Source organism: Chamaea fasciata, unplaced genomic scaffold (assembly GCF_029207755.1).
Source record: "Chamaea fasciata isolate MVZ Bird 193981 ecotype frontalis unplaced genomic scaffold, bChaFas1.0.hap1 SCAF_45, whole genome shotgun sequence".
NCBI classification, from domain to species: Eukaryota; Metazoa; Chordata; class Aves; order Passeriformes; family Sylviidae; genus Chamaea; species Chamaea fasciata.
In genome coordinates, this window is record NW_027094130.1 from 586,617 (window position 1) to 614,040 (window position 27,424).

Here is a 27,424-nt window from a genome sequence, read left to right on the forward strand (position 1 = left end):
GGTATCGTAAAAAAGCAATCCTTCAAATCTATAACAAGAATAGGCCAATCCTGTGGTAGCATAGCTGGATTAGGGAGCCCTGGTTGTAGAGCTCCCATGGGCTCCATCTGCTGATTGACTGCTCGCAAGTCCTGTAGCAGACGATAACTTCCTGATTTTTTCTTTATAACAAAAATAGGCGTATTCCATGGGCTAGTTGATGGGTGAAGGTGTTTAAGCTGTAGTTGTTCTGCAACTAGGCAGTGTGCCTGCTCAAGATTTTCCCTTTTTAACGGCCATGGCTTAACTACCACGGGGTCATCAGAGGTCCAGGTCAATGGTAGAGGGAATGTCCAAGCAATGGCTATCACAATAAAGGGCGATCGGTAAGTACGTATCCCAATTGTGTCAGAACATCCCTTCCCAGGATGCAATCGACCTCCGATGGCAGGGGTGTCAGCGAAAATACTGCTTTAGCTTGTTTACCGTCGATCTCTACAGCAAGAATGGGGGATCGTTGTGCAAGCTTAATGCCACCAATGCCAGAAACTGTGGTATTAGCCGGTAAAAGCGGCCACGTCTTTGGGTATTTGGCCGTATCAATAATACATGTATCCGCCCCTGTGTCCAACAATGCCTTATGCAAAATGATCGTTTGTCCTTGGTAACATAAACAGCAAGTCCTTTTGGGTCTTGTAGATAAGTCTATGACAGGAAGAGTGATACCTCCTGAGGAGCCAAGGCGTTTTGTTCCGCGCGGCTCATCAGATCGTGGCGGTATGTTCATAGTTAATTGCGGTAGAGGTATGAACTGGGCGATCCGTTGGCCTTTTGGAATGTTCACCGGCGGGAAAGGTGTATGAGCTATAACAAAAATCTCTCCTTCAGCATCAACGTCGATAACTCCAGGTTCTACCAGTAGGCCCAAAACAGACCCAGACGATCGACCTAAAATGAGTCCTCCTGTGGGTTGTCCATTAATGAGAATAGGTCCAAAAATTCCGGTAGAAATCACATGTGGACTGCTGTTACATAGGGTAACTTTTACTGCTGCTGCTAGGTCCAATCCGAGGCTGCCGGAGGTTGCTGGCAAGAGTTGCCCATCGATGGTGTGGCTGGAACTATTTGTGTCCCGGCGCGGCCCAGTTTCGCGCTGGTCTTGGAGTTTCCCGATCCTGATCGGCAAGCGATGCTGTTGTGGGTATTGGATCGGCACTTGCCGCACCATACGCCCGTGGCGCCACATTCGCGGCGGATGTGTCCCGGCTTTCCGCAGCGGAAACACTTCATCCTCCCACCGGTATTGGGGCTTTGACGCGCTGTCGCTGCTTGGAGGGGTGCGAGGGCAGCTAAAACCTGAGTCTGAGCTGATACTGCTTGTTCTCTAAAAGCCTGAGCCTGCTGTTGTAACCCCTCACCTATCTTTTGCAGCGCTTCTACCACAAATACCTGAGTGCTGGAAGGCATGGCTGCCGCTTTATCTAACAAATCTTGGACATTCCAATTCCCAGGGGCTGAAGCTATGAGGGAACGAGTGTTAGCATTCCCATTCTGCAAGATACATTGTTTAACTAGGGCATCTTGCATGTGCTCAGCAATGCCTGCTTTACTTAAAGCATCAATGATCTTGTCCACAAAGGGGCCAAGAGGCTCCTCCCTCCCCTGTTTTATCCCCATATAAAGAGGAACACCTCCTGGAGCTCTAATTTTCTCCATAGCTCTTTTAGCTACCGCCATGGCCTCTCTCAATTTATCAGGACCTAAGGTAGCTTGAGCCTCTACTCTATGAAGCGGTCCTTGACCCATAAGCTCGTCAATGGTAATGCCGAGTAAGGGGTCTCCTTGGGGACGAGGGAGTGCGGCACTTGCAGCCGCCTCTTCCCTCCATCGGGCTTCAAACAGTAACCTTTGATGTGGGGTATAAATTAAACGAGAAAGACCTCTAACATCTGCGGGCAACAGGAGATTCGTATTAAAAAGAAATTCTAACATTTGTTTAGCGGGTTCGCTTGTGACCCCATAGCTCGCTACGGTAGATCGTAGTTGTGACAAAAGTTTCCAGTCTAAATTAGTAACCTCCGCCCGTTGCCCTCCCTGCGGGTTGTTGTGAAAGATAACTGGGAGGGCGAGGGGGGACGACATCTGCTCCTGAGCTGCCGCGGCCAGATCCGTATCTCCCTCCCGCCAGCCCTGATTTGCCAGTGCCGCCCATACCTCCCGTCTTTCTCGTGCCATAGCCTCCGCGAGGTCCGATAAGGCTCCGGGGAACGGCTCCGTGGCAACAGGACAGGGAGGGGCATTCCTAGCCTCTGCATTCATGGGGGTAGGGGGTGAAGGCATTAGTGGAGCAGAGGGCTGTGGCGAGGGCTGAACGGTGGGTGTACTGGCCGGCTCTACAGAGTCAGATGGCGGGAGGTCAACGGTTGCAAAGACCGGAGGGTTTGGAGCGGAAGGGTCATCCCCATAAGCCCTATTCCTAGTGTGCATTTCACGAGCATTATCGACAGCTTTCTTCTCCGCCTGACACATAAGCAATTCATTATGCACAGTTCTCCACAACTTGCTCATCTTTTTCGCTGGCTTATCATCATCTAGCACTAATTCCCAAAGCTTATCCCCATACCTGCGCCATTCGGCTAATTCATGAACAGTATGGGGGTTAGCAAAAGAGCCATAAGAGGTAGCATGGCTCAAAAGAGGGGGGAGCTCCTTATCTAAGTCAAGCCCCTTAAATCCCCGCTTTCTAAGAAAAGCAGTAAAGAGATCATACGCTGCTTGCCTTTCCATACTCACCGGTACCGTCGCAAACCCCCAGGCGTCGGCAGCGCGTAGCGGCAGGGCGCACCGATGTGAGCACCCCGGGCGTAAATCCGCCGTCCAAAGGGACCCGACCCCAATGCAGCTCTAGAGAGGGTAGGGGAGAAGCCTGTTCGGGCGCCAGATGTTGGGTTAACCGGAGCCGCAGGAGAAGAGCCTCATGCTATCATGGTCAGCAAATCTCGTTTATTTCAGGTAGCATACACACATTTATATCTTCTATAATCAGCTCATACATATTGCAAAAGTTAAGCTCAGGATTGGTGCTCAGACTAAAAGTCAGCTACGCCTCTTTCTACATTTCTTTGTGGTTACATAGTTTGAGTAAGTTTTTGTTTTACCGTGCTTCTCCCTCATATCTTTCAGCTACAAGGTCTTGTTATCGTATTCCAGCTGTGCTCAAGGACATACGAAGCTTACTGCCTTGCTGGTTTTCATGAGAGTGCCTGTGTGCTCAGCAAAGCTCTCTCATGTCTACGTGACCTTTTGCAGCTAGCCAGTTATCAATCACACTCTCCACACCAGTATGAGCCCAGTCAGTCCCAGTACCCGTAAGTGGGGAGACAGAAGAGGGGGGAGCTTTTTGGGTTCCTGGGACTCCCAGCAGCCCGGGGAGGGTGGGGACTGAATAGATGAGGGACCCCAATAAAAGTGTGACCCCCCAACAGCTGGGACAGGGGGGAACCAGTTTGGGCCTTGGAGCTGCAGGTGGACACAGGCAGCTGCTTCTGCTCCCTCTGTGTGTCCCCGTGTTCAGCAGTGCTGCTCCATCAGTCTGTGCCCAGCAACGGGGAAAAGCCTCAGCCCTGCAGGGCCAGCGGGAAGGGAGCTGCTCCATACAGGAACAGGGAACAAAGGAAACACATTCTTTAGGATGTGTTTTCTGTTAAAAAAAAAAAAAAGGATGAAAAAAAAAGAGAAAAGAGAAAACCGGAAAAAATACAAAAGATAAAAACTGCCCCAAAACTGTGTGGTTAAAAGTCTTCCATAAGTGTGGATTAAAAAGATGTAAGTGATGTTTTGAAATGAGAACTCAGTTGCTTTGTAAATGTGCTCGTGGCAAGGATTCATCAGCTGCATTCTTTTGCAGATGTTGGAATTATTTCCTAATATGAAGTAAATTTAAACTTAAAGCAATAGGAAATTGAAAGATGGATTGTGCACGACTGCATCTTGAGTGTAAAACTTGGGCAGTTTGAAACTTGGAGCAAAAGTGTTGCAAATGAAAGTTTTAAATCCCAATGGATTGTGTGACAGCAGTTTTTCCTATACTATGTGTAGCAGCCCAAGGATTTCATCAGTGGGGTGGTGGGTGCTTTTAGCTTTGTCCTGTGCCACTCTGGGATGTCATGAAACAGGACTTCACCTGCCACCAGCCCGCGTTTCCCTCTGCCACCCCAGCTCCGTGGACCTTGTGTCCCCCAAAGCAGACACAAAGTTTTCCTGCTGCTCTCCCTTTGCACAAATCCACAGAGAGCTGGGATTGTTCCAAGTCTTGTGTCTCCATTGTGCCACATTCCTAAAGAACCAGCATCCCATCCCGATGAATACAGCGAGTTACACTGATGGTTGTCAGCTCCATTTCCTGCCTAGAAATCCTGAAACTGCTTCTAAATGCTGCTCTCCTCAGCTCTTAGACACCTACTCACACAAAGCTGGGAAAAAATCCCCTGGCTTTCGGCTTACAAGTGAGCCAAAGTTAGAGCTCTGTGGAAAATCTCTATCCATCCCTATCCTTTTAATACATCTGTATGTGGGGTGTGCATGGATGTGTCTTGTATAGAAAGGAAGGAGCGCACAAGCACCGTGCCCGACACTTTCCCTGTCTGTGTTCATTCCATACCCATGGGTACAAAGACATTATGGAAACCCTGGCGCAGACAGAGCCTTCTGTGCATGGATACAGAGACATCCAAGAGCCCCTTGGTCATCCTGCTGGAAGGACGACAAAAAGGGAGTGGGAACTCAGCAGTGAGGAGAGCTGAGGGCTGGAGAGCAGCTCTGAATGACACTAAAATGTCTCTGGGCCTCTGAGACATTGCTACTCTTCAGCCAGTGACAGTCCCTAAGCCTGGGACTCAGTCTTCCTCATGCTGAGGGGCACCAAGGAAGGCAACAGTGTGATGGAGACTGGCATGGGCTGGGAACTCACCGGGGAAAAATAGAGAGCATTGTGAAGGAAAAGGCAGGTGGAGGACAGAACTGTTCAGAGAAGAGCTGAGCTACAGCTTGAGCAAGCTTAAAAATGTCATTTGGGGCCATCCCAGATTGATTTCATTTCAGAAGGTATTGAAGAAGTTTATTTTTTGGGCAGTATCATGTTTTCTCTTGGAGATGTACACTCTGCAAACTTGAGCCGCATTGCCAAAATGCTCAAGGCAAGTCTCTGCTGCAGGGCACACCGTTTCTTCTTTGGCTGATTCCGGCCCGGTGCTGAGCCCAGCAGAGCCCTGGCAGAGCCCAGAGCAGCCTCAGCACCCGCAGAGCCCGGCTGCAAGGACAGAAACCAGAAACCGCCCGTCAGCTGAAGGCTCCTGTGCCCTTGTCCCAGCCGCCCGCGGTGCCCAGGCCACGCTGGCCGTGCTCAGGGCTGGGCCCAAAGCTGCCCATCATTGCTGGCAGGACGTGTGCCCAGCCTGCAGCCAGCCACGGCGCATCCAGCCCTCAGCAGCTGCCCAGAGCAAGATGCTCCTGTGCTGGCTGCCATCTCCCAAAAGCTCTTACCCCACCCGTGCCAAGAAGACGGGGACCCACCTCACGCCATCCGCCGCTGGAAGAAAAGCTGCTCCCAAACCACGTCCTCAGCCTTCTCCTAGGGCGCGGCCCATCCACGCCACAGCTGGTCCCAAGCACTTCCCAATCCAAACTGGACACCACCTAGAACACTTCCTTTAGAAAAACAAACAACCAATTAACAGACAAAAAGGGGAAACAAGGGAAAAGGTAAAAGATGTGATCTCTGTCAGGGACTTGAGGAAGGGCCAATTCCGACATACTTGGGAAAAAACCACCCACCAGTGAGGGAAGCCCATGCTTTCACTCTTCCCCCCTGCACTGCCCCCCAAAATAATGGTGATCCCAAAGCAAACAAGGGCAGTGGAGCAGCCCAAGCCCTTCCTTGCCTGCAAAGCAAAGCAGCCCATGGACAGGCTCTGGAGTCCCAGCTCTGCTCCCACCTTGGGGGTTTGTTTGTGTCGGGCTGGCTGCCCCAGCCCCAGCCCAGGGCACGGTGGGTGGTGGGGGCTGTTGGCAGGGCCAGGAGCCAACTCCCATTTCGTAACCACCCCAGCCTGTGCCCCCAGCCCTGCCAAAAAGCAGCTTGGCAGCCCACTGAACAATCAGTTGGACCTGCCCCAGCAAAGGGAGGAACCTGTGGTTCCTGGACAGGCCGTGCAATGCCCAAATCTGGGAGCATCCCCCTGTGCGTGGACTCATCTGCAAATTGGCTGTGGAGCCTGGCTTTGAAGAAGGTGCCAGAATTGAAGTCAATCATCTTCACCTTTGTGGTGACAAGGTCCCAGAAGAGGTTTTCATCCTTGATGTTGTCCTCGCTGTCTCCAGCAGCAGCAGCCCCACCTTGTCCAGCTTCTCCAGGGGCTCCTTCTCATTCTCTGGGGGTGAGACCAGGCTCTCAGGGCTCTGCCCAGGGCCCCAGCTGTCAGTGAACCAGGACAAGCAAAACCAGCCTGGATGGCAGCCACCAGTGCTGGGCAGAGCAGCTCGGCTCCAGCACCATCACGATGTCATTGGAGAACTCCACCCACTCCAGCAGCTGGACCACACCAGGGAAGCCAGTGGAGACCCTGTCCAGCAGCACGATCTCCAGCGGTGCGCTGGTGCCGTTGGACTGCGGGAGGACCACGATGCCATCAGTGGGGCTGAGGCCCTGCCAGGGGTGGGGAAGCGCTCACCCTGCCCGGGATGTTCTGCACCCTCCAGTGGCCGCACGCCCGCTCTCCCTCGAGGCGTCCTGGCGGATTCCACCCTGCCGGGCCTCGGCTCGTCCCCGCCCGGCACGCCCCGGCTTCTCCCGCTGGCCCCCGCTCACTCACCAGCTCTCCCCAGTGCCGGACGCGGTTCCGTGGCACCCTTTTGATGGCCACCTGCAAGGCAAGGGGAGCAGCGGGCTGAGCTCACCGCCCGCCCTGCCCAGCCCCATCCTCTTCCTCCTCCTCCGCCCTTCTCCTCCTCCTCCTGCACCCCCTCCTCCTGCGCCCGCCGCTCACCGGGGCGCCATCCGAAAGCCGCGTCGCCGCGAAGACAGTTCCGAAGCCGCCGCGCCCCAGCAGCGAACCCAGCCGGTACAGCTCCTGGAGGCGCTGCTGCGCCTTCCCTGCCGGAGAGACGCGGCTGTCAGCGCTCGGCCTGGGGCCAGGAACGGCCCCTGAGCGCCCCTCAACCACCCCAGGCCGGGCATCCCCAGGCGTTCGCTCCTGGGAAGGCGACACTGGCGGCTCGGGGCCGGCGGCCGCGCTGGCCAGCGGCGGAGCTCGGGCCGGGGAAGGCGCAGCGCAGGCGGCGGGAGCGGCCGCGCCGCGTGTGTCCGCGGGGCCCGGGAGGGGCCGGGGCCGGGCTCGGAACAGGCGGAGGCAAAGCGCGGCGATACTGTCCCTGGCTCAGGCACCGATCCCCGCCCAGCACCGCCATCGCCAGGACAGCCAGAGGCGGGCGGAGGCGAGAGCGCGGTGGGAGGCCCGGGGCCGGGGACGGGGCAGCCCCGCCCGGGGCCGGGGGCGGGCCGGGGGCATGGCCCGGCCCTGCAGGGGAGAGGGACACTGGGAGAGGAGGGGGACACCGGGACAGGGAGACTGGGAGCGGGTGTGGGACTGCAGGAGAGGGAGAGGAGAAGCAGGAGGGAGTCGCAAGAGTAGCTTTTCTTGCTGCTGCTGCTGCTGCTGCTGCTGCTGCTGCTGCTGCTGCTGCCGCTGCAACTGAAGCCCCGGGGCCGTTTCTCCCCGGGGCCGTTTGTCCGTCGCCCGCTCAGCCCCACGCCGAGCCCCGCGCGCCCCGGGGGCAGCCCCTGAGCCTTCCAAACACGGGAACTTTGCCCTGTTGAGCCAAGACCCAGAGCCTTGACTCCTGCACTGTGGCAGAGCAATCCCCTTGGCTGCTGCTGTGCATTGTCCCTGCTGAGGGTCACACACTGTCAGAGAACATTCCTTGAATGCAGAATTCGTACCTGGCCCAAGCACTGCACTTGCGTCTCCAGCATTGCTTTCCAAGAAAAACGGGGGTAGGCAAATTGTGTGTAGCTCATGGTATTTTACAGCGTCCAAAACTTGCCAAGTCATGGATCTTAGAGGTGAGATCCATTTGTAGTTAATGAGATGGAGAAGTAGTGCAAAATGGAAAAGGGGAGCATAGAAATAAATAGAGAAAACCATCTTGGATTGGTTCTTTCCATTTTTGTTTCATTTTTTAAAAGCTGTTTCAGCTGTCCCAGAATCTTCTCCACAGTCCTGTCTGCTCTTTCCAAGAACCCTTCCTGGAGAACGAGCTGCAGCTTCTGTCACTAAATGTCCTACCAACGGCAGCAAGTTTGTGAAGGAAAATAAAAAATGGTTTTACAAATATATTAACGGCAAAAGGAAGGCTAAAAACCGACCTTTGTTCTCTGCTGGAAGTGGGAGGGAACTTAGGAACTGCAGATGAGGTGATGTCAGAAGTGCTTAACGCCTTCTTTGCCTCAGTCTTTAGTGGGAATATGGCTTGTCCTCAGGACAGCTGCCCTCCTGGGCTGGTAGATGGTGTCAGGGAATAGAATGGTGCCCCTGTTATCCAGGAGGAGGCAGCCAGAGAACTGCTGAGCCAAATGGATGTTCACAGATCTGTGGGCCCAAGTGGGATCCACCACAGGGTGATGAGGGAGCTGGCAGATGAGCTTGTGAAGCCGCTCTCCGTCATTTACCAACAGTCCTGGCTCACTGGTGAGGATCCGGAGGACCGGAAACTGGCCAATGTGACAGCCATTCACAAAAAGGGTGGGAAGGAGGAACTGGTAATTAGAGGCCAGTTAGCCTGACCTCAGTACCCGGTAAGGTCACGGAGCAGTTTATATTGAGTGTCATCATGCAGCACCTACAGGACGGCCCGGGGATCAGAGCCAGCCAGCACGGGTTTAGGAGGGGCAGGTGTTGTTTGACCAACCTGCCTCTTCTATGAACAGGTGACCTGCGTGGTGGATGTGGGAGAGGCTTTGGATGTTGTCTGTTGGGACTTCAGCAAGGCCTTTGACACTGTCTCCCACAGCACACTCCTGGAAAAGCTGGCGGCCCACGGCTTGGACAGGAGCACTCTTTGCTGGGGAGGCAAAGGCAGAGGGTGGTGGGGAATGGCGCTGCATCCAGCTGGCAGCCGGTCACCAGTGGTGTTCCTCAGGGGTCTGTTCCTCGGGGCTCCTGGACTCAGCCCCAAATCCACCGGATAAAAAACCACCGAAATCCCTGTGGAGCTCTTGGTCTTCCTTCAGTTGTCTTCAAGTCTCCATGGCTTGTGCAGCTGCTTGGAATCGGTTCGGAATTCTCTTAAGGAGGAAGATATCAAAGCGCACCTCGTGATTTTTGGTTTTTTAATAGCAGGAGTATTTTTTTTATTTTTCATTTCATTGAAGAGTTGACTGAAGCGTTCTTTAGGTGATCTTGGTGCTGAATGTCTCCTTAGGAGTTCTGAGCACAGCGAAGAATGAGCCCCTTGCAGGCTGACCCTGTTTGGACAACCTGCTTCTCACCCAACCTCACCACGTGTGACATCACCCACCTTGGACTGTGCTCCCAAAACATAAAAGAAAATTCAGCATTTTTTAATAAAAACAAACTTATGTAAATAAAAAAATTAGAAATTTATTTTTCAGTTTTATAATAACATTTTTCTATATTTTATTAGCTAATTTTTATATTGACATTAAAAAATCAATATATTTTTAGCAATGAAGAAAGTTATTGGTCATTGGTTCTAAGTAACACACTTCCCTTCATGAATTGCTTGACCACTACTGGCTATTGATTTCTTCTTCTTCATGCTGATTTGCTCTGTTTTTAGTCCTTTTGTCATCTTCTTTAGCATTTTCTCCGACAGGGTAAAAGGGGCAACTTTGGGGTTCATGGAGACATTTCTGGGGCACATTTGGGGCAGGGAATTTGGAGAGAACTTGAGGGTCTGGAGGACACATTTGGGAAGCGGGTGGACACTTGGAGGGGCACTTAGGGATTCTGTCGGACAATTCGGGGTCCAGGGGGGCACTTGGAGGTCAGGGAGGGGAATCCGGGGCCCTTCGGGGTCCGGGCGGGCACCTGGGGGGCTCTGAGGGGACTCTCTGGGGCGCGGGGGATGATGGGAGTTGTAGGCGCGGGTAGAACAGGGTTGAACGGCGCCGCGGAGCATCACGGGAGGTCGAGGCGCAGCTCCAATGGCTGTCGGCGGGGCGCGGGGCATGTTGGGAGATGGAGTCACGGCTGGAGTAGCGCTCCGAGTGCGCCGCGGAGCATGCTGGGAGCTGTAGTCCCGGAAGTGGCTCGAACGCGGCGTCTGGGGCTCCGGGAAGGCGCTTTGGGGACACTTTTGTGTCCGAGCCGCGGTTTGAGGTCCTCGGGGGGAACGTGTACGGCTCGGGAGCACTTGCGGGGAGCTTGGGGAGCTGTAACCGAGCTCTCTAGGGCGCGGGGCGGGGCAGTAGTTTTTAGGCGCAGAACCGTGTTCCGAGGGGCTCCGAGGCCAGGGGGGATGATTGGAGATGAATTCCCTGAAGTCGCTCTAAGGGGAATCTGTGGGGTCAGAGCGTTCAAGGGATCCGGGGACGCTTTGGGGGCGGGCGAATGGGCGCTGAGGGAACAGTTGGGGATCCTGCAGGGGCTGGGGGACACTTGTTTAGTTCAACGTGGTTTTTTGCTCATGAAACGTACGTATTGTATTTAAAACTTAATATTCCATAGGTATGGGTTCTATAGGCGTAGATATCAATTAGCCTAAGTGCAAAACCTACTATTCCATGTAAGAATGATGTTCTCTACTGTTAAAAGCAAAATGAACCAAAACAAACCAAAAAGGAGAGGGTTAACCATTAATGAGAAAGGAACAGAAAAGGTTGTTATGCCACTGTAAACTTTCACTCTGAGTCTACATTTCAAATAATACAGGTGACCCATCTGAAGGAGGATTTCTCCTCAGGGGAAATGTCTTTCTAAAAGTTTCCTTTGTTGCCAGGAGCTGCCTCTGTGCCAGGAGCCCGGCCCAGCTCAGCAGCACAGAAACAGCCCAAGGACTTGAATGACCCTCCCGTGGATTTGGTGTTTCCATTCAACTCTGTCCCTGAAAGAGTGTTCCAAAAACTTCTCAAGAACTCAAAGGTAAATTAAAACACTGAAGTTTTTTGCAGTTTTAATGGGACACACAGAGAGACCCAATGGAGAAAGTGTCCCCAGGTTCCATCACTGCAGGCACTGATGACAGGTGGGGACAGACAAGGCAAAGGTGTCTCTGGTGCTGAGCAAACCTGGATGTGTTCCATGAATCCAAAAGGCCAAGGCCTGAGCCCCGGCCCCTGGCAGGGCAGGGATCTGTGGGGCAGGGATCTGTGGGGTAGGGATCTGTGGGTCAGGGCACAGCCGTGGGTCACAGTTCTATGGATCAGGGCTCTGTGGGTCACAGATCTGTGGGTCCGGGCTCTGTGGGTCAGGGCTCAGCCGTGGGTCACAGATCCGTGGGGCAGGGCTCTGTGGGTCAGGGCTCAGCCGTGGGTCAGGGCTCTGTGGGTCAGGGCTCAGCCGTGGGTCAGGGCTCTGTGGGTTCGGGCTCAGCCGTGGGTCACAGATCCGTGGGTCAGGGCTCAGCCGTGGGGCTCACCGTGGCAGGGGTTGCTCAGGAGGTCACTCGGGGGGCGCCGGATCCTGTGGGGTGGCTCCAGCGGCTCCTGTGGGGCAGAGACGGGGGCGGGACAATCTGTGGGGCAGGAGCCATCTGGGGGGCGGGGATGGGATCTGTGGGGCGGGCTTTGGGATTCGGGATCTATGGGGCAGAGCGGGGATCCCTCAAAATTCCCACAAAAATCCCCAAATTTCCCAAAAACTCCAAATTTCCCCCCCCAAAAATTCCAATTTTTTTCCTCGAAAAAATTCCCAAAATTTTCCCCCATTTTTCCCAATTTTTCCCCATTTTTCCCAATTTTTCCCCAATTTTTCCCCATTTTTCCCAATTTTTCCCAATTTTTCCCCATTTTTCTCAATTTTCCCCAATTTTTTATAATATTCTGAAAGTTTCCCACAGAATCCTCAAAAAATTCCCCCAAAATTCCCCAAAATTTTCCACAAAAATTCCCAAATCTTTCAAATCCCCCCAAATGTTCCCATTTTTTTCCCCAATTTTCCCAAATTTTGGGGGCTTTCCCCCAAATTTTCCCCAAAAATCCCCTTAAAAACGACCCCAAACCATCAAAAAATCCCAAAATTTTCCCGATTTTCCCCCAAAATCACCTAAAAATTCCCCCCAAAATCCCCAAATTCCCAATTTTCACCCCAAATCTCCCAAAATTTCCCCAAAATTCTCCCAGATTTTCCAAATCCTCCATTTTCCCCCCAGAATTCCCCTAAAAACAACCCCAAAAATCCCAAATTTCCCCCAAATTCTCAAATTTTCACCCCAAATTTCGGGTTTTTCCCCCAAAACTTTCCAACCTCGAGGGCCACCAGTGGGCGCTCTGCAGGGAGAGAATTTGGCGGATTTTGGGAAAATTTGGGGGAATTTTGGAGAGTTTTGTAGGAATTTTGGGAGAATTTTGATGATTTGGAGTCATTTTGGGGCAAATTTGGGGGAATTTTTTGGGAAATTTGGGAGAATTTGGGGGAAAATTTGGGTAATTTGGAAAAAATTGGGGGGATTATGGGAAAATTCAGGGGATTTGGGGGGAAATTTTGGGGGATTTTGGGAGGAATTTGGGAAAAAATTTGGGACTTTTGGGGGGAAATTTGGGGTTTTTTCCAGAAATTTCGGGGTTATTTGGGGGAATTTTGGGAAAATTTGGGAATTTTAGGGGGAAATCCGGGGGATTCGGAGGAATTCAAAGAAGGAATGGTGAAATCCTGGGAATTTTTGGACCATTTTGGGTCATATCAGGGGAAATTTTGGGTGATTTGGGAGGGAAATTTTGGGAATTTTTGGGGATTTTTGTGATTTTTGAAGAAATTTTGGGATTTTTTTTAGATTTTGGTGAAATTTGGGAGAATTTGGAGGATTTTTGAAAAATTTTTGAGAATTTTGGGGAATTTGGGGGGATTTTTGACAAAATTTTGGGAAATTTTTTTGGATTTTGGTAAAATTTGGGGAATTTTTGAGGAAATTTTGGGAATTTTTGTGGGCTGTTTTTGGGGGGAATTTCGGGAGAATTTTGGTTGATTTTGGGGGGATTTGGGGACAATTTTGGGGGAGATATTTGTGGAATTTTGAAGAATTTTGGGGGATTTTTGAAGAAATTTTGGGAATTTTGGGGGGATTTTGGTAAAATTTGGGGATATTTTGGGACTTTTGAGGAAATTTTGGGAATTTTTTTATATTTTGGGGAAATTTGAGGGGAATTTTGGGGATTTTTGGGGAAATTTGGGGCGGATTTTTTGGGGGGGAAATTCGGGACAATTTTGGGGTCATTTGGGGCCTCGGTGTATCCCGTCATGCCCCACGCCGCTTTGCGCCACGGTGTATCCCGTCATTCCCCGTGGTGCCCCTTTGCGCCTCGGTGTATCCCGTCATGCCCTGCGGCGCCACTTTGCGCCTCGGTGTATCCCGTCATTCCCCGCGCTGCTTTGCGCCTCGGTGTATCCCGTCGTGCCCCGCGGTGCCGCTTTGCGCCTCGGTGTATCCCGTCATGCCCTGCGGTGCCACTTTGCGCCTCGGTGTATCCCGTCATGCCCCGCGCCGAATTACACCTCGGTGTATCCCGTCATGCCCTGCGGCGCTTTGCGCCTCGGTGTATCCCGTCATGCCCTGCGGCGCTCTGTGCCTCGGTTTATCCCATCATTCCCCCGGCGCCGCTTTGCTCCTCGGCGTACAAATGACGTCACCCGCATTTATTTCGCCTCACATTTGCATAAATTTACATAAGGCTGGTGCATCAGTGAGGTGGGCGGGGTCAGAGCCACGCCCAGGCCCCTCCCAGTACAAACCAGCAACTCCCAGTCCCTGTGGTAAGTGATGTCATTCGCGTTTATTTGTGCTCTCATTTACATAAATTTGCATATCGGCGCGGTGGGCGGGGTCAGAGCCGCGTTGGCCCCTCCCACTCCCTCCCAGTACAACCCAGTAACCCCCAGGCCCCGCCCAGTTTGTCCCGCTTTTATCGCTCCATATAAGGGAAGGGGGCGTGGCCTGACAAAGGGCGTGGTCGGTTCACCTGTGGGGGGAAGGGCAAAGGTTAAACCACACCCAGAAACCCCAAAACCAGTTTAAACCAGAATAAACCAGTAACCCCCAAACCCACTCCCAGTCCATCCCAGTATAAACCAGTGACCCCAAACCCACTCCCAGTCCATCCCAGTATAAACCAGTGACCCCAAACCCAGTCCCAGTCCATCCCAGTATAAACCAGTGACCCCAAACCCAGTCCCAGTCCATCCCAGTATAAACCAGTGACCCCAAACCCACTCCCAGTCCATCCCAGTATAAACCAGTGACCCCAAACCCACTCCCAGTCCATCCCAGTATAAACCAGTGACCCCCAGTCCCCGTCCCAGTGCCCTCACCTGTCCGTACTGGTTTGAACTGGGATCTCTCGATGCTCGGTGGCCTCCAGGGAGCGGCTCAGGGCCAGGGCCCGGCGCTGGGGGATACTGGGAGTTACTGGTTTATACTGGTTTGTACTGGTTTGTACTGGGTTATACTGGTTTGTACTGGTTTGGGGGTTTTCCTTACTGGTTTGTACTGGGACAGGGTTTAGGGGTCACTGGGATGAAGTGGGATGAACTGGGAAGGGATTTGAGGTGACTGGTTTGTACTGGTTTATACTGGTTTGGGGTTTTTCTTTACTGGTTTGTACTGGGAGGGGGTTTGGGGGTTTTTTGGGATTTTTGGGGAGAATTTTGGGGATTTTGGGGCATCAAAAATCCCAATTTTCAGTCGGAATTTTGGGTGAATTTGGGGGATTTTGGGGCTTTAAAAATCCAAATTTTTAGTGGGAATTTTTGGGTGAATTTTGGGGATTTTGGGGCTCCTAAAAATTGCAATTTTTAGTGGGAATTTTGGGGTCATTTTTGGGGATTTGGGGCCTCCAAAAATCTCAATTTTAGTGAGAATTTTGGGGGATTTTGGGTGGGAATTTTGGGGTGAATTTGGGTAATTTTAGGGCTTCAAAAATCCCATTTTTCAATCAGAACTTTGGGGTCATTTTGGGGGATTTTGGGGCTCTGAAATCCTGATTTTTGGGGCGAATTTTTAGGTCAATTTTTGGGATTTTGGGGCTCTGAAATCCCGATTTTTAATGGGAATTTTTGGGGTAATTTTTGGGGCATTTTGGGTGAATTTTGGGGGATTTTGGGGCTCTAAAAGTTCCAATTTTTTGTGGGAATTTTGGGGTGAATTTAGGGGATTTTGGGTGGAAATTTTGGGGTGAATTTAGGGGATTTTGGGACTTTAAAAATTCCAATTTTTGGGTGAATTTTTGGGATTTTGGGGGCTCTAAAAATCCCAATTTTTAGTGGGAATTTTGGGGTTTTTTGAGGGATTTTAGGTGGGAATTTTGGGGGGAATTTTGGGGATTTTGGGGCTTTAAAAATTCCCACTTTCAGCAGGAAATTTTGGGGTGATTTTTGGGGATTTTTGGGCTCTAAAAAATCTCAATTTTAGTGGGAATTTTGGGTGGGAATTTTGGGGTGATTTTGAGGGATTTTGGGGCTTAAAAATCTCAGTTTTCAGTCGGGATTTTGGGGTCATTGTTTGGGATTTTGGGGCTCTGAAATCTCGATTTTTAGTGGGAATTTTTGGGGGTCATTTTTGGGGCATTTTGGGTGAATTTTGGGGGATTTTGGGGCTCTAAAAGTTTCTATTTTCTATTCCTATTCCTATTCGTCTTGGATCTCACACTGCCGTCTTCGGCTCGTCTGCCGTGCCCTCAGCGCTACAACAACGCTGCTACCTAGAGCCGCCGCTTTGCCTGACTTAACGTCTGTGCTGCGGCAGTCCCTTGGGGTGTTGGATTAACATTTTCGGCTGCAGCAGTCTCATTGCAGTTTGGGTCTTTTCTGGACGGTAGCAACAGACTCCCTTGCACTCCTGTGCAGGGCTCGTTGCTGTACCTTCTAGACAGATCTGTAATGCGTACATGTTGAAGAAACACACTGTCTTCCGTATGAAGTGCCAGGAGTTAAAATGAGTCTAGATCTGTGAAAGATGGAAACCTTTAGAATTCACTAACTCAATTTCTCAAAGCATTTGTGACCATGTTGGGCTTTGCGTGGTGACCACGAGCACATGAAAGTGTATAGCAGTTTCAGAACATCATGTATACTTGCCTAATTTTTGTTCTACAGACTGAACCATCCCAATGTGGTGGCTGCCCGCGATGTCCCTGAAGGGATGCAGAAGCTCGCACCAAATGACTTGCCATTGTTGGCCATGGAGTACTGCCAAGGTGGAGACCTCCGCAAGGTGGGGTCCCTAGGATGGTAACCCAGGAATGGATCACCTTCTGATCTGATCCTAGGTTTTCTACTGAAGTTTTCCCTTCAAACCTTTGCTTTCATACCCTGATGTTTCCTATTTCTAGTCATGGCATCAACAAGTGTTGGTGGCTTGGTCCTTGGTATTATGTTCAGCTTTTGAAGACTTAAGTGCTTTGTATTTTTTTAGGTGCAAGTGACACTGTGAGGAGTTTGCACCTAGAGAATGAGGGCAAGTGTAGGGGACGTGCAACAGTATTTGAGTATGGCCAAGACCATTGTGGGGTAGGTGCATCTGTAGGCTGTACCCTTCCTGAAAGTGATGAACTCTTGTCTGTCATAGGAAGAGATAACACATGGTAGTTCTAATCCTAAGGCTTTTCTGACCTTTGCTATAATCTGCCCATAGCTGAAACACAGACCTTAGGCCTCAGATGGGAGTTGATACTGTCAGGCAAAGAGGGATGGAACAAATAGGAGGATGAAAACAGGATGACAGTGACTTCTTTCATCTTCTTTCCCATGCAATTAAACCAAGGCACAAAGCTGTAATTGCTGCTACCGCAGGTCACAGTCCATAGAGTTTTGTGCTTCTGGAGAATTTAATTGCTCTTGCTGAAACTTCTTGCATCCCTGAGAATTTGTGGAACTCTGGAGTTCACTCGGGATAGAGAAGGGAAAGACTACATTCTGTGTTCCTTACTTGCAGTACCTGAACCAGCTGGAGAATTGCTGTGGCTTGCGGGAAGAAGCTATTCTTATCTTGTTATCTGACATTGGTAAGTGGTGGCAGTACCTTCAGTTGTCTGAACTATGGAAACCCTTTTAGTCCTGAGTCCACTCTCCAAATATACAGTAGTGACCTTAGTGACTCCATTTCAGACTGACCTTTTATGATCTTGATCATCTCCCAAAAGTGTTGGGAGTCTGGGGAGGTTCTTGCCTGCTGGAAGCTAGCCAGCATTACTACAGTTTACAGGAAGGATGTGAGGGAACATCCAGAGAGAGAACTCAATTTGTGTTCAGAGTTCTATGGTGCTGACTTTACCCCTTACACTCAGCGTTTCATTGTATGTTTGATTGTACAAGGTCTGATGTGAAAGCCATGCTTATTACTAGATAGAATAGATGAATCCTTACTGAGCTCATGCTAGGTACTGTTACTTAGCTCTAACAACTGGCTTTTTCTGTCTCAGCTTCTGCTCTCAGATACCTTCATGAGAACAGGATCATCCATAGAGACTTGAAGCCAGAGAACATTGTGCTGCAGCAAGGAGAGCAAAGGGTAAGCAGGAAGCCGTCGTCTCTACCTGCACAGACAAGTAAACTTACAAGGAACCTGCATGTGCTTCATGCAGTTACATGGTCCCTCTGCAAGAGCACTCAGCCCAGGATAACACCTGTCTCAGGTCACTGTCACATAGTATTCTGTGTGCAGCTGAGGTGAGACATTGTATTAGACGTCTGTTAACACCTGACATTTTGACTTTCAACTATTAAGGAAAGAAGCAGACTGTCCTGATTGACCAAAGATCGGAAGGAGCTAGAGGCGTAACTGCTAAGTGTGCTCCAACACCTTCAAATTCATTGTGGTTTTAGAAATCTACAGTAGCCTCCCATTTCTGCTTCTATCTCTTCACTGGCACCTTTCCTGCATAGCTTTGAAGAGCCAGACCTTTTCTTTCTGCTGTATGATGTGCTTTTAACAGGACTTCAGTCTGGCATTCTTATTCTCTGTTGTGTGTTTCAGTCAATACACAAAATCATTGACCTTGGTTATGCTAAGGAGTTGGATCAGGGGAGCCTGTGCACATCCTTTGTTGGGACTCTGCAGTACTTGGTAAGAAAGGAATTCAGCTAGAAGAGCAGCTACTGCTTTCTAGTGGGATAGAATTAACTGTTACCAAGCTTTGGGCTGGGATTAGGTACTTGCACGGTATGGGGTGCGTTTGTGGTGCTGAAGCTAGCAAAGGTGACTGCTTTTTTGCTGACGCTGGGTTTTGCTGAGACTGGGGTTTGTGCTACCTGCATCTGTTATAAATAAGCAGGAGTGCCAGTAACCTATGCTACTCACTCCAGGAGGGTCTTAAAGCACGTGAGAGGCAGCGTTCAGTAATGTCTTTAATTATTTGTACAAATGTTAATGAGATGTTAAGGGACAGAGAAAGCTAAGAGCTTTCTGGCCAAAGCCATCTGGCTTTGTCTCATGCGTGTAAACTGTATCAGGCTCCAGAGCTGCTGGAACAGCAGAAGTATAGGGTGACAGTGGATTCCTGGAGCTTTGGCACGCTTGCCTTTGAGTGCATTACAGGCTTCCGACCATTCCTACCCAACTGGCAGCCAGTGCAATGGTGAGTGAACCGTGGCTGGGTGGTAAGTGGGCATGATGTGACTTTCCTGTTTACAGGAAGCAGAAGTGTGGTCCCTTGATTCTGAGGATAATATCCCTACGTTTCTTGCCCTTTTGGAAAGTGACCCCTTTCACAGGGGCTTGACTCACCTGAGCAAGTTCAGCATTCCTGAGACTTGCTCTATGGGATAAGGGCTGACTCCCGCAGGGCAGGTAACAGAAACCAAAGTGGCATCTGTATTATATGTCAAGAGTAGCTTTTAAGAGCCTACTAGCATGCAGGCTGGGAAAGGCGGGCAATTTTTTCACCATTGTACTCGCTTACATTGGGCACACTAAAGTGCGTCAGAAGAGTGAGCTGGATATTGTTGTTTCAGAAGACTTATCCGGAGAAGTCAAGTTTTCTAGCAGTTTGCCCTGCCCCAACAATCTAAACAGGTGAGTACTGGAAATTGCTGTGCTGAGATAAACTGATTCTTCTGCAAAAGGACCAAGTTTGTGTTATATGCCTTACTGTGTTAATCTGTGAATACATTGAGTGTGTGACACAGGCAGTACTACTGTCGCTTGTCAGACTTGTGTAGTCTTGGTTTCTGCCTTCTAAACGCTGCGTTTGTGATGGGGAGAGGTGGAGTGCTGGAGGGAGAAGGAGGGGGGCAGTTCTGTCAGTCCTCCCACACAGAACAGGCCGTATCGTTACTGCAAATGCACTTTTTCCCTTTTCTGATCTCCTGGTTTTTGTTGCTCAGTGTTTTGTCTGAGAGGCTGGAGAAATGGCCGCAACTCATGTTAATGTGGCACCCACGTCAGAGAGGTACAGATCCTACATATGAACCCAATGGGTGTTTCAAAGCATTGGATGACATTTTGAACTTGAAGGTAAGCAATATGTCTGTATTAGCCTAAAAAGTTTTCCAGAGAGCAGTTTCCTGAGCCTCTGAATCCTAGACTTAGGAGGAAGAGTGAGGCAGAAACTCATAGAACTGTCTCCTGACCGTTAGTGACAGGTGCTTTCCTCTTGCGTCTTTGAGGACAAATACTCCCTGAGCTTGTTGGGAGTAGCGAATAGCTTCTGTGCATGCTTGGTTCCATATTCTGAGAGAGGATTCTACAGGTATTTAACTGCCATGTGGCCTCTCTTCCCCTTGATGGAGGACAAGAACTTTGCCATAATGTTAGGAAGTAGCTGATTCTGCCAAGTGCTTTGAAGAGTTTCTTGGTGGTCATTTTTTCGGTCCCTCAATCTCTGCTCTAAGATGACCAATGTATCTTCAGCCTTTCTCATGCCATGCTACTCTTCTGGTAGTTGCTTCATGTTTTGGACATGGTTACGGGAACTGTGCACACCTACCCTGCGACGGAGGAAGAGACTCTGCAGAGTGTGAAGGCCAGGATTCAGTCAGATACAGGAATTCCAGAACAGGACCAGGAACTAGTGCAGGAAGCAGGACTTGAATTGTTTTCTCGGAAGTTGGTCACTAAACATACAGCTGATGGCAAGGTGAGTCTCGGTATTCCCTTTCTTAAGTTTGAGTGAATCAGAAGTCACTGCACTCGCTTTGGGATCACAGCACTCCCTGCTGTTGTGGCATGCTTTTGTCATGGTAACCTCACAGACCTAACAGCCACTGTAGCGTAGGCAGCCTGTTGCCTTTGGTGCTCTGTGTTTGGTTGAGGAGGACTCTTCTGTTTGTGGTGTTGCCAAGGCTTGCTCTTCCCAAGAAAACCTGGTTGGGTCTTTTGTCTTCTGCAGGTGAATGATACTGCAGCAGCAGACACAGACCTTCTCTTCCTCTTTGATAACAAGAAAATTTCCTGAGGCCCAGGTGGCCTTGCGTCCTCATCCAGAAAGTGTTGGCTGCATCCGTAAGGACTCCTCTGGCATGAATATGAAGGGCGGGGTGGGGTCAGTGTTGAGAGGGGCGTCTGTGTTTTGTGGTCTGTATCGTGCACAAAGAGTAGAGGGAGCTTTTGCGTATTGGGACTGAAGAAGCAGTAAAATGGACTGTCATTCATTCAGTTTATCAGAATAACTGAAAAAGGGAGGTGTTTGATTTTGACATGCTAGGGGAGCTGCACAGGGGTTATCCAACTCTAGGCTTTGCAGGCAGTAACATGCCCCTCAAAGGAGCAATGTTTTGGTCTGTTTTGTGATAACACAGTATTCCTGCTTCACGCTGATATGTCCATTTCCCTTTCTCCCACCTCCTCTGTTTTCAGTTCAGGATCCAAAGAAGAATCTCCACTTTTTCCAGTTGCGGAAAGTGTGGGGTCAGATCTGGCAGACGATGCGGATGCTGAAAGAGGACTGTAATCGGCTTCAGCAGGCGCAGCGAGCAGCCATGTACGGTGGCCGTTTCTCCACAATACTTATCTCTGTCTTTGTGTGCTGGTGGAAGGGAAGACAGAAATGGGACCCTGTTGGAATGGGGAAGCCCGTGATTGGAGCTGTATGCAATTCATGAAAAGTGGAGAGTTAGCCCTTTGGCACAACTGCATTTGTCCTCACCGCTGTCTCAAGTATCTGTTTTGGATGTAAATGAAAGCCTGGTGGATTTCTACTTTCAGAGGCTAATAGGAACTTCTTGTCCTTGCAGGATGAATCTGTTGCGTTACAATAGTACCCTCTGGAAGACGAAGAATTCTATGGCCTCCCTTTCTCAGCAGCTGAAAGCAAAGCTGGACTTCTTTAAAACAAGCATCCAAATTGACCTGGAAAAGTATAAAGAGCAGATTGAGTTTGGAATTAGTGAGTATAGAATCTGGCAAACAGGTCTTTTCATGACTCTTATCCTCACAAAAACACCTGCCTCCTTCTCTGTGAACCTGAGAAAGCCAGTCACTCTTCTTTGATTCCTCTAGCTTCTGAGAAGCTGCTGTTTGCCTGGAAAGAGATGGAGCAAGCTGTGGAACTTTGTGGGCGGGTATGATTTTAAATCTAACTGCTAATCATAAAGAGGTTTGTTTTTTGTTATCTCTCCCCTCCTCCCCCTTTAGCTTCATTGTCCCTGCCTTAAATAGAAACCCCTTGTATCTGCACTGATGTCAGATTTCACATTGCCTTGGTTTGTGTGGCACAATTTTTGTCCATTATTAGTACTACATGAAGCTCATTCTGTTGTAAGGCTTAGGGGGAAACGGGAGATCTTGGCGAAGCCCCAGAAACCTCTTGGAATTTCCTTGAATTGAAACGACTCGTTTGTCTTTGGCCAAGGCTGCTGTTTGCATCTTGTTGGTTTGTTTAGAATTAAGAATGAGAAAGGAAGAACCAGTGTGAGTGTGAGTGGTAGTGTCTCTAGGTATGAGACTGTTGTGTTGCTTATGTTCTACCCTGCTTTCAGGAAGATGATGTGGAGCAGGTAGTGAAGAGGATGATGGCCCTGCAGACAGACATCGTGGACCTGCAGAGAAGCCCGCTAGGTCGTAAACAAGGAGGAACACTGGAGGATTTGTGAGTTGAACTACCTTGAGCTTCAGATGCAGGAGTGTTTCTGGCTAAGCTTACTCACTAGAGGACAGTGAAAGGGCTGTTTCTTCCACCCAAATTGTGGGGGACTGGGAGCACTTTAACACTAAAGATGTTTTTTGACTCATCTGTCATTGTTCTGAAATGGCAGACAGGTATAGAAAAGATTTGAGTTCTCAAACTATTTGTTCCATGTTTTGGTTCTTTGGAAATCCTTTTCTTTCCTGCTTTTTACTTCTAGAGAAGAACAAGCCAGAGAGCTGTACCGAAGACTCAGAGAGAAGCCAAGAGGTAAAAGACGCTTTAGCTCAAGGTCAGCTTGCTTTGTGTGTAACTTTGGAGGTGTAGTAACGATCATTGAGAAAACTAGCTGACTTCTAGGGCTTCCCAGACACTAGCAGCACATGGGCTCTCCTGGATTGCCTTTTCTCGAGAGGGAAGTCAGGGAGTCAGTTCCACACTAGGCCAGCCTTCCTTTCTTGGTGCTTTGTGAGCTGTTCTCGAAACTCCTCTGGAGCTCTTCTCAGAGCAGGCTGTTGCCACAAGCAACAAACAACCTTTCTGGGTAGAAAGGATGAAAGACACGACTGTTCCTTTGATCCAGTCCCAACTCTCCTTTTCAAGTTCTTTAAATTTTGAAGAAGGTGGCTAAAATTCAGTGTAATTCATCCCACTCAAACTTGCATATCCTGAACTTTGGCTGTTTCAGGATTAAAGCAGTAGTGGAAATGAGCCGCTAAGAATCTTCTCACTCTGTCCTATAAACCGACCTTTCTGTGTAATATTGGCTCTCATTCCAGATCAGAGGACAGGCGGTGACAGCCAGGAAATAGTACGACTGCTTCTACAGGCAATCCAGACCTTTGAAAAAGAAGTTTGAGTCATTTATGCTCAGCTCAGGTGAGCTTTGCACATTTTATTCAGAGTTGAGAGAAGGTATTTTCTCTTCCAGCAAGAGAAGGTTTAAAACTCATTGCATACGGCTCTTGAGATCTTGCAGTGTTAACAGAAAATAATTAACTTCAGAAATGTTCTACTGCAGTGGCCCATGTGTGATCTGATTAGTTTTTATTTTTTTAATAGTAAAACTGTAGTTTGCAAACAGAAGGCATTGGAATTGTTCCCCAGAGTGGAGAAAGTGATGAATCTGATGAGTGAAGATGAGGAAACAGTTGTTAGGCTTCAGGAGAAACGACAGAAAGAACTGTGGAACTTGCTGAAAATTGCTTGTGTAAGTAAAATAAGAACTCCCCTTTAACCTGAGAATATGGTTTGTAGCACAGGCTACTGAAACAATAGTAAATTGAGTGTATCCTATGGTTCTTTTCTTTATTTTGTATCAGTATGAAAGCCAAGTTCCAGGTTGTCTCATATTCCCGGCTGCTGAAAACTAGTGGGAACAATTGCACTCTGAATATTCTGTGTTTTCTTCAGAGTAAAGTGCGTGGTCCTGTTACTGGCAGTCCAGAGAGCGTGAACACATCCCGTCTTGGTAGCTCAGGTCAACTGCTGCTGCAAGTCCCTTCTGGAACATTCAGTGTATCAGAATCTGTAAGAAAAAGGTGAGGCAAAGTCTGGAGTTCTTCGGCTGCTAATGCCACCACTACAAAGCTAGGCTTCCTGCTTTGTGAAATAATGGCACACAGGGTTTCTCATATTTTACACTTTGTGTTCAGCTTGCGTTGTCAGCAGCCTTAGTTTACTTGGTAGTTAAGACTTCCTGGGGCTTTCAGATCTTCCATATGAAAATTGGGTATCATGTATGGCTTCACTTCCCCCAGCCTCAGTAACAAAAGTGGTTTTTTGGTTTTCTTCCTTTAATCTGAGATGGTTGGGCTCACTTGGAAGTACACTGCCAGCAAGAACTGTTGAAGTATTGTCATGTAAGGTCACAGTAGCTGAGCTGTGTCATTGAGACTGCTGCATGCGTAGTTCCGGCTTGCTTAAATGAACTGGGTTACCACTTGGAATGAAAGACCTTGGTTTTGTTTCTGCCTGTTGCCCCATCCTTAAGTTTATAGGCTTCTCAGCTTTTCCTCTAGCAACAGTGTTTCCACCTAATAAGAACCCAATTCCATCTTGGAATACATTTCCTTTCCCCCATTTAGTAAATCAGGGGCTGCCACCAACTTTTCAAGTTGCAGTATGAATTACAAGCCTATGACCTGACTAACTTCAGTGTTCTGCAGCGTATCTGCCAGAAGTATTTCTTGATGACAGAGGCAGCATCTCTTTAAACTGCCACAGAAATTAATAGTGTAATAATTGCCCCTTTCAGTGAGGAGCTGCTGCTGGAATCTCGGAAACTTTGTAGCCAACTAGAAAATGTGATGCGTGACACAATGAAGGATCAAGAGCAGAGTTTCCTGGTAATGTATTCACTCTTCTGTAAATGGACTAAGGAAGTGCTTGGCTTTGAAGTTCTGAATGTGCAACTTTGCCACCACTAACACAGCTAAATGAAATCTGCATTTTACTCGTGGACAAGGGGGAGAGTAGGAGATGCACAGAGATAGGAAGCACCGGTTCCCTCATAATCTGCCGCCTGACTTACTCTGCTTGCCAAAACTGGGAGCCACATGCTGGGAACTTGCTGCGCTAAACAGTAAAGGATGGGGCAAAGCACTTGGCTGTTGTACAAAACTACTGCAAAACTGCACACAAATTTGGGATGAGCGGGTGTCAGGGATCCTTAATTTAACAATGCAGAATATTGAAGAGAGAGTAAAATACTGGAGAGTGCAAGTAGGTTGTTTCCTTGACAGCAGTCACGTGGCTCATCATGAAATTGACCAACTTGTTCCCAGTAAATTTTTTATAACTCTTAACACACTTTACCTTTATTTTAGAAAAAGCTCAACTGTAGCCTGGTGTTGAATTTCATTTATTCTTTCGGCTCTAGACTGGAGCTGGCTGCAGCTTCAGGTAGAAGAAACAAACAATCCAGAACAAACCCAGATGTAGAATCACTCTGGTTGCCTCTGAAGCCATGCTGCTTTGGGAAGCCAACTGTGAAAAGCTGCTGCCTCTGAGAAGGGAATATCAGCTGCCTTCTACTGTCACCAACTGCTTATGTGATACATATGGCTTAGCTTTTAGTATCCACTTCTCAGACACTTTCACAAAGATACATTAGGGAATGCCTGTTCTAACTGCTTGGAGAATGTTCTTAATTGTGCCTTAAGACAGCAGATCTCTGTCCTGATACGTCTTCCCTTAGGCATCGCCTGGGGCTGTTTTGCTGCATTTTAGGCTTTCTAATGAACAATGGACAAGGTATACCCAGTCACTGGTAGTTGTCACCTTCCTAATGAACTGTGAACTTAATTGCTTAACTTTGCTGATTTGCACTTTTTTTCTTTAAGTGTAATGGTTGTACTTACCTAATACTTGTTTCCTGTCTGGGAACAAAATTATCTAAAACATGTAAACTTTTGGTTTGCTCTTTTTGATGCGCTCAATAACACTATAATGGAAAAAGCTGCTTTCACTGTGCAGGTCTCTAAAACGTGAGAGGTGTAAGAATGTTAGCCTAGAAACCAAAGAAGGAAATCTTCAGTGTACAGGTATCGTGTAACAAAGCATTTGCAGATTATCTATTAACCATGCTTAAAGTTGCATGAAAAGATGAAAAAAAGACCAAAAAAGCCAGCTGGATGGAACCTTGGTGAGAGTCAACACACACCAACCTTGTGTTCTGACTGTGACCAATTTATTTCATTCTGTTCTAACCCCAAATTTCCACTACAACACATAGACCTCCTTTTATAAAAGGCTGTGAAGTATAGGACATGCAAAATGCAATACAATAATGGGGAGAGGTTGGATTTTCTTTTGGTTTTTTTTGAACAGATTTAAAATACAGGAAACTGAAATGTGGCACAAACATCACAACTTCCATGCATGCCTTCAAGTGTCTTCCTTTGTTGTGCTGGCACACTCTGGACTTCAGCATTGGGTTAAAGTCATTCTTGGGCAGAGTAGAAAGTTCACACTTCTTCAAATTTCCGAGTAATATTAAGGCTGAAATGCACCGGGTACACTTTTCCTTCATCTTCCAGAGCACCACCAGTTGTTTTACTTAAAGCTGTGTTAGGCTTCCAGCTCAAATCCCAGCCCAATTTTGTGACCTCCAGCACTGAAATTCTTGCCATCAATCAAGCCCGAGAGGGTCAGCTTTACACCTACAAAAGCAAGTCACGAGAACCATCATGCACTGACATCCCAGTACAGTGCTCTTCCTCAGGTCCTTGACCTCACTAATGTGGCTTAGTTGCCACAGGAACTTGCATCCATAGACATCCTTTAGTTCTCTGAGTCTGCGTAGACTTCTAGCTCCTTTGTTCATCTAGTCTGTTCTTAAGATGACAGTGAATTAAACCATAGTGTAGTACTTAACACCATTTGCTGTTACCAGTGAGAACTGCGTACCAGATCGAAGGGCATGAGTGTAACCAATTCCAATGAGGCTGGCATTGTTCACTTTAGCCTATAGGAAAAAAAAATCACAGTATTTATAAACTGTGTAAGTATTCATACAGAAGTATCCCAGTCCCCTGAGAAGGTGGCCTATGCATTAACACTCTTGAGCTACTTGGAGACCAACCTCTCTTAGAAGCATGTTCCAGTCTTTTCCTTTTCTCAGGAGTTTTCAGCTTAAGCAAATGGTGCGAATTCTGCCTTCACAGAATGCCATGCTGTTTTTCACCGCCTCCTCTATTATGTCTTTATATCTTTTAAAGAGCTACTTACTGCAGTCCCTCAGAGCCTGTCTTGTTCACATCACTCAGGAGTGATTTTCTTTTTTCTTCTAATGAGCAAGAAATACATGAATATGCAATCCCCTTTTTGCATTACTAAGTTTTGAGCTCTTAACAACAGTATTTCTCATTTTCAATTTTGGTTCAGTGGTCCTGGAACTAATTGTTGTTTTGAAACATAAATGCTTGCTACTTCAGTTCTTGGTCTTAAAACACACACGTCAGCTAACTTTCAGCGGTTAACTTACTGTTAGGAGAAGGCTGTAAGCTCAGGTAAACTTCCACCATTGTAATTATAATATGGTTTTACATTATGGATTTAAGAATTAAAAGGACACTTTCATTGTCTTTTAAAAGACATTTTTCAGCACAGTAGCATGCTATTCCAAGCACACTAGTCAGACTATTTCACTATGGA

The 27,424-nt window shown here is 48.5% G+C and overlaps 1 pseudogene; it reads left to right on the forward strand.

The window, feature by feature from the left end:
• The first annotated feature begins 339 nt into the window (after positions 1-339).
• On the forward strand, positions 340-26,674 carry LOC136303957 (inhibitor of nuclear factor kappa-B kinase subunit beta-like; annotated as a pseudogene).
• The last annotated feature ends 750 nt before the right edge of the window (positions 26,675-27,424 follow it).